The sequence below is a fragment of the Ceratotherium simum genome, chromosome 2 (assembly GCF_057802395.1).
Source record: "Ceratotherium simum simum isolate JZ-2026a chromosome 2, ASM5780239v1, whole genome shotgun sequence".
NCBI classification, from domain to species: domain Eukaryota; kingdom Metazoa; phylum Chordata; class Mammalia; order Perissodactyla; family Rhinocerotidae; genus Ceratotherium; species Ceratotherium simum.
This window is the reverse complement of record NC_141901.1, coordinates 71,643,081-71,662,085: the sequence shown is the minus strand read 5'-3', so window position 1 is coordinate 71,662,085 and position 19,005 is coordinate 71,643,081. Positions and strand designations below refer to the sequence as shown.

The 19,005-nt window shown below is 37.6% G+C and overlaps 1 protein-coding gene across 9 annotated transcripts in view; it reads right to left on the bottom strand.

Moving 5' to 3' along the window:
• Positions 1–19,005, bottom strand: part of EVI5 (ecotropic viral integration site 5) — a 241,607-nt gene that overhangs the window by 130,826 nt on the left and 91,776 nt on the right. The gene's annotated exons all lie outside the window — the stretch shown is intronic.

Here is a 19,005-nt window from a genome sequence, read left to right as displayed (position 1 = left end):
AGTTTAAGTATAGTGTCGAAGTACCTCTCCCCAAATATTTAGTAATTACAAAGGGAAAAATAGTAAATTTATAGTACAAAATCTTAGCAGACAGCATCTGAGCCAAATGATCAAGGTTAGCATCACCAGTAACACATGTTGACATCGTGCACCCCCTTTTGTTAAAATGTTCTGAGGGCCGGCATCGTGGCTTAGCGGTTAAGTGCATGTGCTCCGCTACTGGCGGCCCGGGTTCGGATCCCGGGCGCCCACCGACGCACCGCTTCTCTGCCCATGCTGAGGCTGCGTCCCACATCCAACAACTAGAAGGCTGTGCAACTATGACATACAACTACCTACTGGGGCTTTGGGGGGGGGGGGGAAAGAGGAGGACTGGCACAGATGTTAGCTCAGAGCCAGTCTTCCTCACCAAAAAGAGGAAGATTAGCATGGATGTTAGCTCAGGGCTGATCTTCCTTGCAAAAAAATAAATAAAACTGTTAAAAAAAAAAAAAAAAAAGATGTTCTGAGAAGGGCACCTCAAATCCGCAGTATCCTTTCCACTAATGCATATCCTCAATCTAATCAAGAGAAATCATCAAACAAACCCAAACTGAAGCATATTCTACAAAATAACTGACCAGCTTGCTTCAGAAGTGTCACGATCATGAAAGACAAGACTGAAGAACTGTCATCAACTGCAGAGGAGTAAGAAATGACAATGTACTATTTTTGCAACTCTACTTAGTGTAAAATTATCTTTAAAAAAATCTATAGGCTATACAGTATTAGTCCCAACAAATTTTTTTTGTTTGTTTTTTTAATTGAGGTAACAGTGATTTATAACATTATATAAATTTTAGGTGTACATCATTATATTTCGATTTCTGTGTAGATTACATCAGGTTCACCACCCAAGACTAATTACAGTCCATTACCATACACATGTGCCTAATCACCCCTTTTGCCCTTCACCCTCCTCCCTTCCCCCCTGGTAACCACCAATCCAATCTCTGTCTCTATGTGTTTGTTTGTTGCTGTTTTTAATCTTCTATTTATGAGTGAGATCATATGATATTTGACTTTCTCCCTCAGACTTATTTAGTATAATACCTTCAAGGTCCATCCATGTTGTCGCAAATGGCAAAATTTCATCCTTCTTATGGCTGAGTAGTATTCCATTGTGTATATATACCACATCTTCTCTATCCTTTCGTCCCTTGACAGGCAACTAGGTTGCTTCCAAGTCTTGGCTATTGTGAATAATGCTGCAATCAACATAGGGGTGCATGTATCTTTACGCACTCATGTTTTCATGTTCTTCGGATAAATACCCAGCAGTGGAACAGCTAGATTGTATGGTAATTCTTAATTTTTTGAGAAATCTCCATACTGTTTTCCATAGTGGCTGCACCAGTTTGCACTCCTATCAGCAGTGTATGAGAGTTTCCTTTTCTCCATATCTTCTCCAACACTTATTACTTCCTGTCTTCTTTATAGCCATTCTGATGGGAGTGAGGTGATATCTCATTGTAGTTTTGATTTGCATCTCCCCGACAATTAGTGATGTTGAAGATCTTTTCATGCGCCTGTTGGACATCTGTATATCTTCTTTGGAAAAACGTCTGTTGAGATCTTTTGCCCATTTTTTAATTGAGTTGTTAGTTTTGTTGTTGTTGAGATGTATGAGTTCTTTATATATTTTAGATATTGACCCCTCATCAGATATATGATTTGCAAATATCTTCTCCCAACTGTTAGGTTGTCTTTTCGTTTTGTTGATGGTTTCCTTTGCAGTGCAGAAGCTTTTTAGTTTGATGTAGTCCCATTTGTTTATTTTTTCTATTGTTTCCCTTGCCCAGTCAGACACCGTACTTGAAAATATGTTGCTAAGACGGATGTCAAAGAGCTTACTGCCTATGTCTTCCTCTAGAATTTTCATGGTTTCAGGTCTTACATTCAAGTCTTTAATCCATTTTGAATTAATTTTTGTGTATGGTGTAAGATAATGGTCTACTTTCATTCCTTTGCATGTGGCTGTCCAGTTTTCCCAACACCATTTATTGAAGAGACTTTCCTTTCTCCATTGTATGCTCTTGGCTTCCCTGCCAAAAATTAGCTGTCCACCGAGTGTGGGTTTATTTCTGGGCTCTTACTTCTGTCCCATTGATCTGTGTGTCTGTTTTTGTGTCAGCACCATGCTGTTTTGATTACTACAGCTTTGTCATATATTTTGAAATTAGGGAGTACGATATCTCTAGTTTTGTTCTTTTTTCTCAGGATTCCTTTGGCTATTTGGGGTCTTTTCTTGTTCCTTATACATTTTAGGATTCTTTGTTTTATTTCTGTGAAAAATGTCATTGGAACTTTGATACGGATTGCATTGAATCTGTAGATTGCTTTAGGAAGTATGAACATTTTAACTATGCTAATTCTTCCAATCCAAGAGCATGGAATATCTTTCCATTTCTTTGTGTCTTCAATTTCTTTCAACAAGTTTTCAGTGCATAGGTCTTTCATTTCTTCAGTTAAATGTGTTCCTAGGTATTTTATTCTTTTTGTTGTCATTGTAAATGGGATCCAACAAGTTATTTTTATATCTTGCTCTCAAAAAAAAAATGTTAATACCATGTTTAACTACTCCAAATATTAACAAGATCAGGCCCCAAATAACTTAAAGCTGCTTTCAAAAATCTAATTCTCCCTCAAAGGACAGAAACTTATTATTTACTATATATATAATCTCATTAGTGCATAGTAAATTTTTTTATTGGGGTAAAATACAAGTAAGATAAAATTTACCATCTTAAATATTTTTAAATTTACAGTTTTAGTAGTATTAAATACATTTATAATGTTGTGCAGCCATCACCACCATCATTTCCATAACTCTTTTCATCTTATAAAACTGAAACTCTACCCATGAAATAATAACATCCCATTCACCCCTCTCCCCAGACCCTGGCAACAACCATTTTAATGTTCTGTCTCTATGGTCTTGACAACACTAAGTATCTCACATAAGTGGAATCATACAGTATTTGTCCTATGGTGACTAGCTTATTACACTTAGCATAACGGCCCCGAGGTTCATCCCTATTATATCATACATCAGCATTTCCTTCCTTTTTAAGGCTGAATTGTATTGTATTCACTATATTTATACACTACATTTTGCTCATTCATTCATCCAGTGATGGACACTTAGTTGCTTCCATGCTTTAGCTAATATTAGTAATGCTGCTATGAACATGGGTGTACAAATATCTTTTCAAGACTTTACTTCATTTTGGGGGGGGTATATACCCAGAAGTGGACTTGATGGATCATATGGTAACTATATTTTTAATTTTTTTAGGAATTGCAACATTGTTTTACATAGCAGCCTTACTGTTACATTCCTACCAACGGTGTACAATGGTTCCTATTTCTCCATATCCTCACCAACACTTGTTATTGTCTGTTTTTGTGATAGGAGCTATTCTAATGTGTCAGGGGTGATATCTCGTTGTAGTTTTGATTTGCATTTCCATAATGATCAGTGATGTTGAGCATCTTTTTATGTGCTTATTGGCCATCTATTTATCATTTTTGGAGAAATGTCTGTTTAAGTCTTTTGCCCATTTTTTAATCCAGTTGTTTGTTTTTTTGTTGTTGAGTTTTAGGAGTTCTCTATTCTGAATATTAATCTTTTACCAGATATATGATTTGAAAATAGTTTCTTCTATTCTGTGGGTTGCCTTTTTACTCTGTTGAGAGTGTCTTAGGATGCACAAAATTTAAAAAGTTTCATGAAGTCCAATTTGTCTTACTTTTTCTTGCATTGCCTATGTCTTTGGTGTCATATTCAGAAATCACTGCCAAATCCAATGTCATGAAGCTTTTGCTCTATGTTTTCATCTAAGAATTTTATAGTTTTAGTTCTTACATTTAAATCTTCGATCCACTTTGACTTAATTTTTGCATATGGTGTTAAGTAAGTGTTCAACTTCATTCTTTTGCAAGTGGATATCCAGTTTTCCGCACACCATTTGTGAAAAGACAGCCCTTTCCCCATTGAACGTTCTTAGCACCATTGTCAAAAATCATTTGACCATATATGTGAGGCCTTATTTCTGGGCGCTCTATTCTATTCCATTGGTATGTATGTCTGTCTTTATTCCAGTACCACAATGTTTTGATTACTGTAGCTTTGTAGTAAGTCTTCAAATCACGAAGTATGAGTACTTTAGCTTTGTTGTTCAAGATTGTTTTGGCTATTTGGGATTCTGTATGAATTTTAGCATGGTGTTTTCTATTTCTGCCAAAAATGTCACGGGATTTTGATAGGGATTGCACTGAAACTACAGACTGCTTTGGGTAGTACTGATATCTTAACGATATTAAGTCTTCCAATCAATTAACATATGTTTCTATTTATTTATGTCTTCAATTTCGTTCAGGAATGTTTTGTAGTTTTCATCATACAAATATTTCACCTCCTTGGTTAAGTTAATTGCTAACTGTGTTATTCTTCTTGATGCTATTGTAAATGGAATATCCTTCTTGGATTGTTCACTGTTAGTGTATAGAAATGCAATTCATTTTTATGTGTTGACTTGGTATCCTGCTACTTTGCTGAATTCATTTATAAGCTCTAATAGGCTTTTTGGTAGAATCTTTAGGTTTTTCTACATATAAGATCATGTTGCCTGTCAACAGAGATAATTTTACTTTTTCCTTTCCAATTTGGTTGCCTTTTATTTCTTTTCCTTGCCTAACTGGTCTGGCTAGAAGTTCCAGTACTATGTTGAATACAAGTGGCAAAAGCAGGCATCTTTGCCTTGTTCCTGATCTTAGAGGAAAAGTTTTCAGTCTTTTACCATTGAGTATAACGTCAGCTGTGAGGTTTTCACACATGGGTTTTATTATGTTGAGGTAGTTGCCTTCTACTCCTAGTTTATTGAGTGTTTTTATCACGAAAGAATGTTGAATTTTGTCAAATACTTTTTCTGCATCAATTGAGATCATGCAGAATTGATCATGTGGGTTTTTTCATCTTCATGTGGTTAACGTAGTGTATTACACTGATTGATTTTCATATGTTGAACTACCCCTGCATTCCAGGAATAAATCTCATTTGGTCGTGGTATACAATCCTTACAATATGCTGCTGAATTTGGTTTGGTAGTGTTCTGTTGAGCATTTTTGCATCAAGGTTTATAAGGTATATTGATCTTTAGTTTTCTTTTCTTGTAGTGTCTTCATCTGGCTTTGGTATTAGGGTAATGTTGGCCTCAAAGAATGAGTTAGGAAGTATTCCCTCCTCTTCCACTTTTTGGAAAAGTTTGAGAAGAATTGATATCAGTTCTTCTTTAAATATTGAGTAGAATTCACCAGTGAAGCCAGCAGGTCTGGGGCTTTTCTTGTTGGGAGACCTATAACTGCTGATTCAATATCCTTACTGGTTAAAAGTCTATGCAGATTCTCTATTTCTTCAAGATTCAGTTATGATAGGTTTTGTGTTTCTAGGAATTTGCCCATTTCAACTAGGTTATCCAATTTGTTGGTGTACAATTATTCACAGTACTATCTTATGCTTCTTTTTATTTGTGTAAAATTGGTAGTAATGTCCCTGTTTTTATTTCTGATTTTATTAATTTGGGTCTTCTTTTTTTCTTAGTCCCATCTAGCTAAAGTTTGGTCAATTTTGTTGATCCTTTCAAAGAATCAACTTTTAGACTGATTAATTTTCTCTATTGTTTTTCTATTCTCTTTTTAATTTACCTCCACTCTAATCTTTATTTCCTTCCTTCTACTAGCTTTGGGTTTAGTTTGTTCTCCTTTTTCTAGTTCCTTAAGTTGTAAATTAGGCTTTGAGATCTTTCTTGTTTTTTAATGTAAGCATTTATAGCTATAAATTTCTGCCTTAGCACTGCTTTCCCTGTGTCGCAGAAGTTCTGGTATATTATGTTTTTGTTTTCATCCGTCCCTAAGTATTTTGTGATTTCTTCTTTGATCCATTGGTTATTTAAGAGTGTGTTATTTAATTTCCAAAAAATTGTGACGTTTCCAGTTTTACTTCTGTTATTGATTTCTAAGTCCATCTTCTTATAGTTGGCGGAGATACTCTGTATGATATCTCTTTTTAAATCAATTGAAACTTAATTTGTGACCTACTATATGGTCTCCTGAAAATGTCCATATGCACTTGAGAAGAATGTTTGTGCTGTTGTTATTGGGTAGTGTTCTGTATACGTCTATTAGAGGCAGTTATTGTACTGTTTAAGTCCTCTGTTTCCTTACTTATATTGTCTGGTTGTTCTACCCATTATTGAGAGTGGGGTATTGAAGTCTCCAACTATTATTGTGAAACTATTTCTCCCTTCAATTCTGTCTGATATTTTTTCGTATATTTTAATTGTCTATCATTGGTATATAAGTATTTATAACTGTTATATCTTATTGTTGTAGTGAATGTTTTATTATATATTATCTGTCTCTTGTAATCATTCTAAATTTAAAGTCTATTTTGTCTCATATTAGTACAGCTACTTCTGCTCTTTCTTGGTTACTATTTGCATGGAATATCTTTTACCATCCTTTTATTTCAATCTATTTGTGTCTTTGGATCTAAAGTAATTCTCTTGTAGACAACCCATAGTTGGATCCTACAATTTTCTCCATTCTGCCAATGTGTCTTTTGGAGAGTTTAATCCATTTACATTTAAAGTAATTACTGATAAGGAGGGACTACTGTCATTTTGCTATTTGTTTTCTATATGTTTTGCAGTTTTTTGGCCCTCATTTCCCACATTATTGTCCTCTTATGTGTTGATTTTTTAGCAGTGAAATGTTTAAATTGCTTTCTCATTTCCTTTTATGTTTACTCTATGGTGGTTCTATGCAGACTACATTGAACATTCTGAAGTTATAACACTCTAATTTGAATTTATACCATCTTAACTTCAATAGAATACAAAAACTCTGCTCCTTACAGCTCCTTTCCCACCCCTTTTGGTTGCTGACGTCACAAAAATACATCTTTACATGTCATGTGCTCCAAAACATAAACTAATAATGCTTTTAAATCCATGAGTCTCCTAAATTATATAGAAAATTAGATTTGGAGTTACCAACAAAAGTTACAATAATATTAGCTTTTAGACTAATAATTGTTTTTTTCTAATGTATTAGAAATCAGTAGAAAACAAAAGTGGAGTTACAATCCATTATTACAATAATAATAGCTTTTATAATTCTCCATGTGTTTACCTTTTTTTTTTTTTTTTTTTTTTTTGTGGCTTGCATGGGTATTTCTTTTTTTTTTTTTTTTTGTTTATTGCAGTAACATTGGTTTATAACATTGTAAAAATTTCAGGTGTACATCATTGTACCTCTATTTCTGCATAGATTACATCATGTTCACCACCAAAATACTAATTACAACCCATCACCACACACATGTACCCAATTATCCCTTTCACCCTCCTCCCTCCCCCCTTCCCCTCTGGTAACCACCAATCCAATCTCTGTCCCTATGTGTTTGTTTATTGTTGTTATTATCTACTACTTACTGAAGGAAATCATACGGTATTTGACCTTCTCCCTCTGACTTATTTCACTTTGCATCATGCCCTCAATGTCCATCCATGTTGTCACAAATGGCTGGATTTCATCGTTTCTCATGGCTGAGTAGTATTCCATTGTGTATATATACCACAGCTTTTTTATCCATTCGTCCCTTGATGGGCACTTAGGTTGCTTCCAAGTCTTGGCTATTGTGAATAAGGCTGCAATGAACACAGGGGTGCATGTACCTTTGCAAATTGGTGTTTTCAAGTTCTTTGGATAAATACCCAACAGTGGAATAGCTGGATCATATGGTAGTTCTATCGTTGATTTTTTGAGGAATCTCCATACTGTTTTCCATAGTGGCTGCACCAGTTTGCACTCCCACCAGCAGTGTATGAGAGTTCCCTTCTCTCCACAACCTCTCCAACACATGTTGTTTCCTGTCTTGTTAATTATAGCCATTCTGACGGGCGTGAGGTGATATCTCATTGTAGTTTTGATTTGCATTTCCCTGATAGTTAGTGATTTTGAACATCTTTTCATGTGTCTGTTGGCCATCTGTATATCTTCTTTGGAGAAATGTCTGTTCAGGTCTTTTGCCCATTTTTTAATTGGGTTGGTAGTTTTTTTGTTGTTGAGATGCATGAGTTCTTTATCTATTTTGGAGATTAAGCCCTTATCAGATGTATGGTTTGCAAATATCTTCTCCCAATTGTTAGGTTGTCTTTTCGTTTTGTTGATGGTTTCCTTTGCTGTGCAGAAGCTTTTTAGTTTGATGTAGTCCCATTTGTTTATTTTTTCTATTGTTTCTCTTGCCTGGTCAGACGTGGTGTTTGAAAAGATGTTGCTAAGACCGATGTGGAAGAGCGTACTGCCTATGTTTTCTTCTAGAAGTTTCACAGTTTCAGGTCTTACATTCAAGTCTTTAATCCATTTGGAGTTAATTTTTGTGCATGGTGTAAGGTAAGGGTCTACTTTCATTTTTTTGCAGGTGGCTATCCAGTTTTCCCAACACCATTTGTTGAAGAGACTTTCTTTTCCCCATTGTATGTTCTTGGCTCCTTTGTCAAAGATTAGCTGTCCATAGATGTGTGGGTTTATTTCTGGGCTTTCGATTCTATTCCATTGATCTGTGTGTCTGTTTTTGTGCCAGTACCATGCTGTTTTGGTTACTATAGCTTTGTAGTATATTTTGAAATCAGGGAGTGTGATACCTCCAGCTTTGTTCTTTTTTCTCAGGATTCCTTTAGCTATTCGGGGTCTTTTGTTGTTCCATATAAATTTTAGGATTCTTTGTTCTATTTCTGTGAAAAATGTTGTTGGAACTTTGATAGGGATTGCATTGAATCTATAGATGGCTTTAGGAAGTATGGACATCTTAACTATGTTAATTCTTCCAATCCAAGAGCACGGAATATCTTTCCATTTCTTTGTGTCTTCTTCAATTTCTTTCAGAAATGTTTTATAGTTTTCGTGTACAGATCTTTCACCTCTTTGGTTAAGTTTATTCCTAGGTATTTTATTCTTTTTGTTGCAATTGTAAATGGGATGGTATTCTTAATTTCTCTTTCTGCTACTTCGTTGTTAGTGTACAGAAATGCAACTGATTTTTGTATGTTGATTTTGTATCCTGCAACTTTCCCATATTCGTTTATTACTTCTAAAAGTTTTCTGGTGGATTCTTTAGGGTTTTCTATATATAAAATCATGTCATCTGCAAATAGTGACAGTTTCACTTCTTCCTTTCCAATTTGGATCCCTTTATTTCTTTCTCTTGCCTGATTGCTCTGGCTAGGACTTCCAATACTATGTTAAATAGGAGTGGTGAGAGTGGGCATCCTTGTCTGGTTCCTGTTCTTAGAGGGATAGCTTTCAGTTTTTCACCATTGAGGATGATATTAGCTGTGGGTTTCTCATATATGGTCTTTATTATGTTGAGGTACTTTCCTTCTATACCCATTTTATTCAGAGTTTTTATCATAAATGGATGCTGGATCTTGTCAAATGCTTTCTCTGCATCTATTGAGATGATCATGTGATTTTTGTTCTTCATTTTATTAATGTGGTATATTACGTTGATTGATTTGCGAATATTAAACCATCCCTGCATACCTGGAATAAATCCCACTTGATCATGGTGTATAATCTTTTTAACGTATTGTTGTATGCAATTTGCTAGTATTTTGTTGAGGATTTTCGCATCGATGTTCATCAGTGATATTGGCCTGTAATTTTCTTTTTTTGTGTTGTCCTTGTCTGGTTTTGGTATCAGGGTAATGTCAGCTTCGTAGAATGAGTTAGGGAGCTTCCCCCCCTCCTCAATTTTTTGGAAGAGTTTGAGAAGGATAGGTATTAAGTCTTCTTTGAATGTTTGGTAGAATTCACCAGGGAAGCCGTCTGGTCCTGGACTTTTATTTTTGGGGAGGTTTTTGATTACTGTTTCGATCTCCTTACTGGTGATTGGTCTATTCAAATTCTCTACTTCTTCTTGATCCAGTTTTGGAAGATTGTATGATTCTAAGAATTTATCCATTTCTTCCAGATTGTCGAATTGGTTGGCATATAGTTTTTCATAGTATTCTCTTATAATCTTTTGTATTTCTGAGGTGTCTGTTGTAACCTCTCCTCTTTCATTTCTGATTTTACTTATTTGTGCCTTCTCTCTTTTTTTCTTGGTGAGTCTAGCTAAAGGTTTGTCTATTTTGTTGATCTTTTCAAAGAACCAGCTCTTGGTTTTATTAATTTTTTCTATTGTTTTTTTGGTCTCTATTTCATTTATTTCTGCTCTGATTTTTATTATTTCCCTTCTTCTACTGACTTTGGGCTTTGTTTGTTCTTCTTTTTCCAGTTCCTTTAGGTGCATTGTTAGATTGTTTATTTGAGATTTTTCTTGTTTGTTGAGATAGGCCTGTATTGCTATAAACTTCCCTCTTAGAACCGCTTTTGCTGTATCCCATAAATTCTGGTATGTCGTATTTTCATTTTCATTTGTCTCCAGGTATTTTTTGATTTCTTCTTTGATTTCTTCATTAACCCAGTCGTTGTTCAGTAGCATTTTGTTTAATCTCCATGTATTTGTGGCTTTTCTGATTTTCTTCCTATAGTTGATTTCTAGTTTCATGCCTTTGTGGTCAGAAAAGATGCTTGGTATTATTTCAATCTTCTTAAATTTATGGAGACTTGTTTTGTGGCCTAATATGTGATCAATCCTGGAGAACGTTCCATGTGCATTTGAAAAGAACGTGTATTCTTCGGTTTTTGGATGGAATGCTCTGTATATACCTACTAGGTCCATCTGTTCTAGTGTGTCGTTTAAGGCCAATGTTTCCTTATTGATCTTCTGTTTGGATGATCTATCCGTTGGTGTAAGTGGAGTGTTAAAGTCCCCTACTATTATTGTGTTACTGTCTATTTCTGTTTTTATGTCTGTTAATAATTGCTTTATATATTTAGGTGCACCTACATTGGGTGCGTAGATATTTACAAGTGTTATATCCTCTTGTTGGATTGTTCCCTTGATCATTATGTAATGCCCTTCTTTGTCTCTGTTTACAGTTTTTGTTTTAAAGTCTATTTTGTCTGATATGAGTACTGCTACCCCAGCTTTCTTTTCATTGCCATTTGCGTGGAGTATCTTTTTCCATCCCTTCACTTTCAGTTTGTGAGTGTCTTTAGGTCTGAAGTGTGTCTCTTGTATGCAGCATATATATGGGTCTTGTTTTTTTATCCAGTCAGCCACCCTATGCCTTTTAATTGGAGCATTTAGTCCATTGACGTTTAAAGTAGCTATTGATAAGTATGTACTTACTGCCATTTTTTAACTTTTTTTTTTTTTCCTCAGTGTTTTAGTAGTCCTTCTCTGTTCCTTTCTTCTTCTATACAGGATTGATGGTCACTTTAGTTTGACCTCTGTCTGAAAGCTGTACTCTTTAACTACCCTCCTCCCTCCTTTTATGTTTTTGATATCATATCCAACCTCTTTTTGTGCATTTGTATCCATTACGTTCTAATCGTGGAAATAGATAATTTTTCCTATTTGTGGTCTTCTCTTTTCCCCTTAAATCAGTCCCTTTAACATTTCTTGTAACACTGGTTTCTTGGTGACAAACTCCTTTAATTTTTGCTTATCTGGGAAAATTTTGATCTCTCCTTCCATTTTGAACGATAACCTTGCTGGGTAGAGTATTCTTGGCTGTAAGTTTTTTCCTTTTAGCACTTTAAATATATCATGCCATTCTCTTCTAGCCTGTAAGGTTTCTGCTGAGAAGTCAGCTGATAGCCTTATGGGGTTTCCTTTGTATGTAACTTGACATTCTCTTGCGGCTTTTAGGATTCTCTCTTTATCTTTAATTCTGGACATTCTGATTATGATGTGTCTTGGTGTGGGCCTCTTTGGGTTTATCTTGTTTGGGGCTCTCTGTGACTCCTGTACCTGGATGTCTGTTTCCTTCCTTAGGTTAGGGAAGTTTTCATCTATTATTTCTTGAAATAGATTCTCTGCCCCCTTGTCTCGCTCTTCTCCTTCCGGGACACCTATAACACGGATGTTAGTGCGCTTGATGTTGTCCCAGAGGTCCCTTAGACTGTCCTCACTCTTTTTAATTCTTTTCTCTTTTACCTGTTCACCTTGGGTAATTTCTTCTAGTCTTTCTTCCAGCTCACAGATCCGTTCTTCTGTATCCTCTACTCTGCTTTTGAGTCCCTCTAATGAGTTTTTCATTTCCAGTATTGTATTCTTCATTTCTGCTTGGTTCTTTTTATATCTTCCATTTCTTTGTTGACATTCTCACTGAGTCCATCTATTCTTCTCCCCAGATCAGTGAGCATCCTTAACACTCTTAGTTTGAACTCTCTGTCGGGTAGGTTGCTCATTTCTGTTTCACTAAGTTCCTTTTCTGGGGTTTTGTCCTGTTCCCTTACTTGGAATGTATTCTTTTGCCTCTTCATTTTGCCTCTTTCCCTGTGCTTGTGTCTACGTATTAGGTAGGTCAGCTACGTCTCCTGCTCTTGGATAGGTGACCTTATGTAAGTGATGGCTTAGGAGGCTTCCAGTGTGCTTCCCTCAGTTCTCAATGTTCCAGGGGTGACCCCTAAGTGGGCTACGTGTATCCTTCTGCTGTGGCCTGTTTGCTCTCCCTGTAGGCGCCCAGGGAGGCTGAGTTATGCTCCTGGCCAGCTGTTGTAATGCTCAGCTGCTTGTAGTTGTTGTGGGCCCTTCAGTCTCTTTATCAGCTGTGGGGAGCCCCAGCACAGTTGGCTGCAAGTTCTAATACCACATTTGTGTTGCAGTATTTCTTTTAAGTGAGTAGGCCCCCACCCTGGCAGGTTGTTAGGCTCAGGGCCTTACAATTGCTGTAAGCCTCTAGCCTATTAGGTCTCTTGTCAGCTCTCTGAGGATTGCAGCTGGGTGGGGCTGGCCTCAGGCACAGGAGCACCCAATTGTTTCAGGTTTTGGAAGGTGGAGCAAACCTCCTATGTGGGTCTTTGAGAAGTACAAGTCTTCTGTGGCTGAGAAGCCCTGCCGCCCACAGGTCCACACACACAGTCAACACAGTCCTGCCCGTGTGAGCGCCCGACCTCCCCAAGTGGACCCAGTCTCTCCACGGCGGGAGCCCCACACACTCTGCCACCGCCCCACACTCTCCACCCGCTCCTTGTGCACACCCTGCCCCGCTCAAGTCAGCTCACTTGCCAGGCTGCAGAGAATCCAGTCACCAATCTATGCAGGCCCACACGTTGCCTGAGGGCTTGTTGTTGGGTGGGGCTAGTCTCTAGGGTGGGCTGCCTGCCCTGGCTGAGCTGGATTAAATCGGTGCTCTAGCGGGTGGGGCAGACCCTGGGCTAGCAGGTCTCAGGGAGAACTCCAATGGCGTCTGTGTCAGCACGCTCACACCAGGCCACAACAATGGCCGCCGCCAATGTCCCAGTCCCTGGAGAGGTCTCACCCCTCACCGAGATGCACTCAGGGCCTATTAGGTGAGTCTCTTGTCACCAAGCACCGTGCACCTTTCTTTCTGGTGATTTTAGGATGCTTTCTGGAACGGGTGAGTTTGTGCGCTGGCCCTTTAAGAGCCAGTTTTAGTTTCTTTGTGAACCGGGTTTTCTGGGGGTGCTACCCAATGCTTTAGTACCAGGCAAAGTCAGATATTATGCTGCTCGTCTCAATTGTGCTGGGTCCACAAAATGCCCACAGCGGGCGCCTCGGCTCAGGGCCCCGCGCCTCCAGGGAGGCTGCGTACCTGTGAGCTGCTCGCGGCGGCCGTGAAGCTGGCGGCTTGTGAAGGTGGCGTTTTTCCTCTCCAGAAGGGAGTCTCTGCCTCTTCTACCCCAGTTAGGATTGTCCGTTGTTGCAGGAGTTCCTCTTATCCAGTTTTCAGTTCTGTCTCAGGGGTAATTTTTCCACGAGTAGTTGTAAATTGGCTGTGTCCACGGGAGGAGGTGAGTTCAGAGTCTGCCTACGCCGCCATCTTGACTCCCAACCTCCATGTGTTTACCTTAATTGAGATCTTTATTTCTTGATTCAATGAGTTACTGTCTCTGTCCTTTCATTTCACCCTGCAAGAATTAGCATTTCTTACAAGGCACTTCTAGTGATAAACAAAGGCTGTGAGAACTCATTATCTGAGAATGTCTTGATTTCTCTCTCACTTTTGAAGGACAGTTTTGTCAGATACAGGATTCTTATAATACAGTATTCTTGACAGTTTCTTTCTTTTAGCATTTTTAATATATCTGCCCACTGTGTTCTGGCCTCCAAAGTTTCTGATGAGAACTCTGCTTGTCTTACTAAGCATCCCTTGTATGTGATGACTGGCTTCTACCTTGCTGCTTTCAAGATTTGCTCTGTCTTTTGCAAGTTTGATTGTTATGTGTCTTGGTGTGGGTCTCTTTGAGTTCATTTTACTTGTTCGTTGAGCTTCTTAGATGTTTATATTCATGCCTTTCATCAAATTTGGGAAGTTTTAGGACATTACTTCTTCAAATATTCTCTCTGCCCCTTTCTCTCTTTTCTTTCTGGGACTCCCACAATGTGTATGTTGGTACCCCACAAGTCCTTTAAGATCTGTTCATTTTTCTTCTATATTTTTTCTTTCTGTTCCTCAGACTCAATAATTTCCATTGTCCTATCTTCAAGTTCACTGATTCTTTTGCCTGCTCAAATCTGCCTTTCAATGACTCTTGTGAATTTTTCATTACAGTTATTGTACTTTTCAGATCCAGAATTTCCTTTTAGGTTTTCTCTTTATTGATATTTCCATTTTGTTTATATATCTTTTTCTTGACTTTTCCTACATCTTTCTTTAAAGTCTTTGTCTAGTATGTCTTCCATCAGGTCTTTTCCAAGGACAGTTTCTGTTTATTTTTTTCTTTTGAATGGGCCATACTTTCCTATTTCTTTGTATGCCCTGTGATTTTTTTGTTGAAAACTAGATATTTGAATCTAGTAATGTGGTAACACTGGAAATCAGATTCTCCCCCTCCCTGGGGTTTGCTGTTTTTTGTTATTGTTTTTGTCTTTTTGATTGTTATAGGCTGTTTCTGTGCCAATGATCAAGCTGATCTGTAAACTTAAGGTGTTCTCAGGTCTTTTCTGAGCCCCTCCCTGGTCATGTACAGTCACTTTCTAATTCTCCACATATATGCAGTTGTTTTTGAATGTCCTAATCTTTAATGTCTCATTCCCAAAACGGGAAAATGAGAAAAAAGAAGGGGAAGGAAGGGCAACAGCGCTTTAAATCTCCCGGCAGTCACTTCAGCTGGAGGAGGAGGGGCTTGCTACAATGGGAAGAGGTACAACAACAATGGTTGCCCAATTCTTTGCACCTCTGTGATCAGAAACAGCCATCAGCAATCAGAGCACAGATAAGCAATATCTAGAAGACAAGGTCCTTTTTGCCCACCCTGGTTCCCACAGGTTACATGTAGGTTGCTCCAGGAACACAAACACAGTTGTGAGCCATGAGGCTGAGAGGTAGAGGATGGGTATGCTAATGTGCTAACAGCTGAAGTTGACCAAATTAACCACATTTCACCATCTAAGCCTTCCCCTAGAAGTTACATGCCTTCAATAGACTCAAGAGTTCCAAAATAGTTATATTAGATCTTGCCAGTGCAATTACTGTCTGTATGGGAGACAGATTCCTGATGCTTCCTACTCTGCCATCTTCCCACAATCCTCTGTGCACAGTGACTTTTTAATATAGGTTGTTATGCCCATTTTGAGGCTTAGAAAGGTTGAGAAATTTGCCTAAGGTCACACCCTTGACTACTACATTACTCTGTCTTTACTTTGGTATATCTAAAAGAACAAAGGATATTCGAAACAATTTATAAAAGACTCTTAAAGAGGTGCAAAACATTTTGAACAATGGCTGCACTGTTGAAATAAGTTTTTAACCTTCACAAATGACTACTGTGAAGCAGATATTTTGTTATGTGTTATGTGATAAAATGTCATTATTACTCCTTCAGGCACCTAAAACAAAACATTACGAGTCCTCATTTAATTCTTGCTTCCCAATTCAGTCACCAAGCATGTTCAATTGAACCTCCTTAACAATGCTCTAAAACATTATTACTTCTTCATCTGCATTGATAATGGTTTTTTAATAAACTTTATATTTTAGAAGAGTTTTAGATTTACAAAATAATTGAGAAGAGTACAGAGTTCCTATATACCCTATCCCATTTCTCCTGTTTAACATGATACATTAGTAAATTTATGACAATTAATGAATCATTATTGATACATTATTATTAACTAAAGGCCATACTTTACCCATATTTCCTAAATTTTTGTCTAATGTCCTTTCTATTCTAGGATCCCATCTAGGATACCACATTACATTTAGTTGTCATGTCTTCTTAGGCTCCTCTAAGGAGCAGTTTCTCAGACCTTCCCTGTTTTTGACAGTTTGGGGAGCACTAGTCAGGTATTTTGTAGACTGTCCCTCAGCTGGGATTTATCTCATGTTTTTCTCATGATTATACTGGAGTTATGGGTTTGGGGGAAGAAAACCACAGAGGTAAGTCTCATTTTCATCACATCGTATCAAGGCTACAAACCATCAACAAGATATCACTGTTGATGTTGACTTTGATTACCTGGTAGAGGTACACTTGTCAGGTTTCTACAAAGCTACTTCATTCTCCTTCCACTGATAGCATTTTTAGGTCTTCATTATAGCTTGTCTAAATTACTAGAGAAAACTCAAAATCATTCTCTCTACTGCTAGTTTCATAACTCAATCTTTTCTGCACACTACTACCAGAGTGGTGTTTTTATTTTTTTTTATTTTTTTATTTTTTTTGTGAGGAAGATCAGCCCTGAGCTAACATCCGATGCCAATTCTCCTCTTTTTGCCAAGGAAGATTGGCCCTGGGCTAAAATCTGTGCCCATATTCTTCTACCTTATATGGGATGTCACCACAGCACGGCCTGACAAGCGGTGCGTCAGTGAGCACCCTGGATCCAGGCCTGCGAACCCTGGGGCCATCGAAGCAGAGCGCAGGCACTTAACCGCTGCGCCGCTGGGCTGGCCCCAGAGTGGTGTTTTTAAAATGCTGATTTGGATCATGCCACTCCCAGAGTTAAACTGCTTCAGTGACTATCCATTATCCTCAGACTATGTTTCAAAGACTTATTAAAAGCAATCAAGGCTCTTTGGAGAAATGACTTATTCCTCTGCAGGAGCAGGTAAGGTACAAGATGAGTCTGGAATATTTTGTTGCCCTAAAAGTAAGGAAATTCTCAAAGAATCATGGGGATATGTCAAAAGGACACAGCAGTCAAAGCAGAGACCATCTGGGAATAATGGATTATACTTCACCAAGTAAAATAAGAGTCCATAAATTTACACTGATATAAATGAATAAATGAGAGAGAAAGGAAAGCTCTTCTTTACAGAAGAATACCAATTAATAAAGAAGGAATAAGGGCATGAGAAAATCATAAGTGGATTTAAATTTGGTGAGGAAAAGTTTGGTAAGGAACAGTATATTATATAATCTCAAAGTGTCCAATTAATAAACAGAAACCTCATCACATTGGAGTTGGGAGGCCAAAAGGGGGAGCTCTCATGCCCTATGTCAATAGCAGAGCCCAACAGGAAAATGAAAGACTTCCTCTTCTTGACTGGCAAGAAGCTCAGCCAATGAGAGACTGTCACAACACAGCCAATGAAAAGCCACTACATATAGAACTCTCAATTCTTCCAATGGACTCTTTGTTTACAACAGCCCTCCCAACTTCCTCTTCCTTTCTATAAAGCCCTCCCAACTTCCTCTTCCCTTCTATAAAAGAGTTTCTCCTCCTTTGCTGCTGAGAACTTGCACATAGCTTGCCACAGTTGCAGATCCTGAATTGCAATTCTTCGCTGATCCTGAATAAACTCATTTTTGCTGAAGAAACAACTGGCTGTCAATTTGTTTACAGTCAACAGTACCTTGACACAAATTAAACCTTTCTAGTAATGAAACCTGGCAGACATCACCTAAACCTTAATGATCAAAGCTAACATTATCAATTATTAGACACACCAATATCATATACCTATCACATGGTGAACTGAGAAGATACAACATCATTGGTATAATTGCCAAAAATGCACAGCCTGAATCTAATCATGAGTAAATGTCTGAAAAACCCAAACTGTAGGATTTTATACAAAATAACTGGCCTGTACTCTTCAAATATATCAAGGTCAAGAAACATAAAGAAGGATTGAAGGAGTGTTTTAGATTAAAGGAGACTGAACTGAACAACAACTAAATGCAATACATGATCCTAGAGTGCCTGGTGTGGATCCAGGATCCAGAAACTGAGGGGTGGAGAGTAGGTGGGAGTAGGAGTTCTGGGGTGGCTGGGAGGGGGAGATTGTTATAAAGAATATTGTTAGGACAAGTTATAAAATTTGAACTTGCATTGTGGATTAGATAATAGTATTGTATCTATAATTTCCTGATTTTGGTTAAAATTACTGGGTTATGTTAAAAAAAAAAAAAAAAAAAAGTCCTTGTTCTTACAAAGTGCACATTCAAGTATTTAAGGATAAAGGGCGCAATAGCTCAACTTACCCCCAAATGGGTATGGATTTTACTTACACTTACACACTCTGTTATTTTTACATATGGGGGAGAGAGGATGATAAAGTAAATGGGGCAAAATGTAAAGAATTGGTGAATCTGGATAAGTGGTATACGAGAGTTCCTTGTACTGTATTTGTAACTTGTTAAAAAGTTTAAAAGCATACCAAAATAAAAATAACAACAAAAAAGGCCAAGGGCTAAGACTTAACGCTTACAACTTCCATGTCTTAAAGGAACCTCTGAGCCTTTGTACATATTACCCTTCTGCCTAAAATGCCCTCCTTCTCTTCACCTGGCCAACCCTACTTACCCTTCTAGATAGCAAAAAGAGTGAAATTTTTAAAACCAGATGATGTCACTTTTCTCAAAATTCTCTAATTGTTT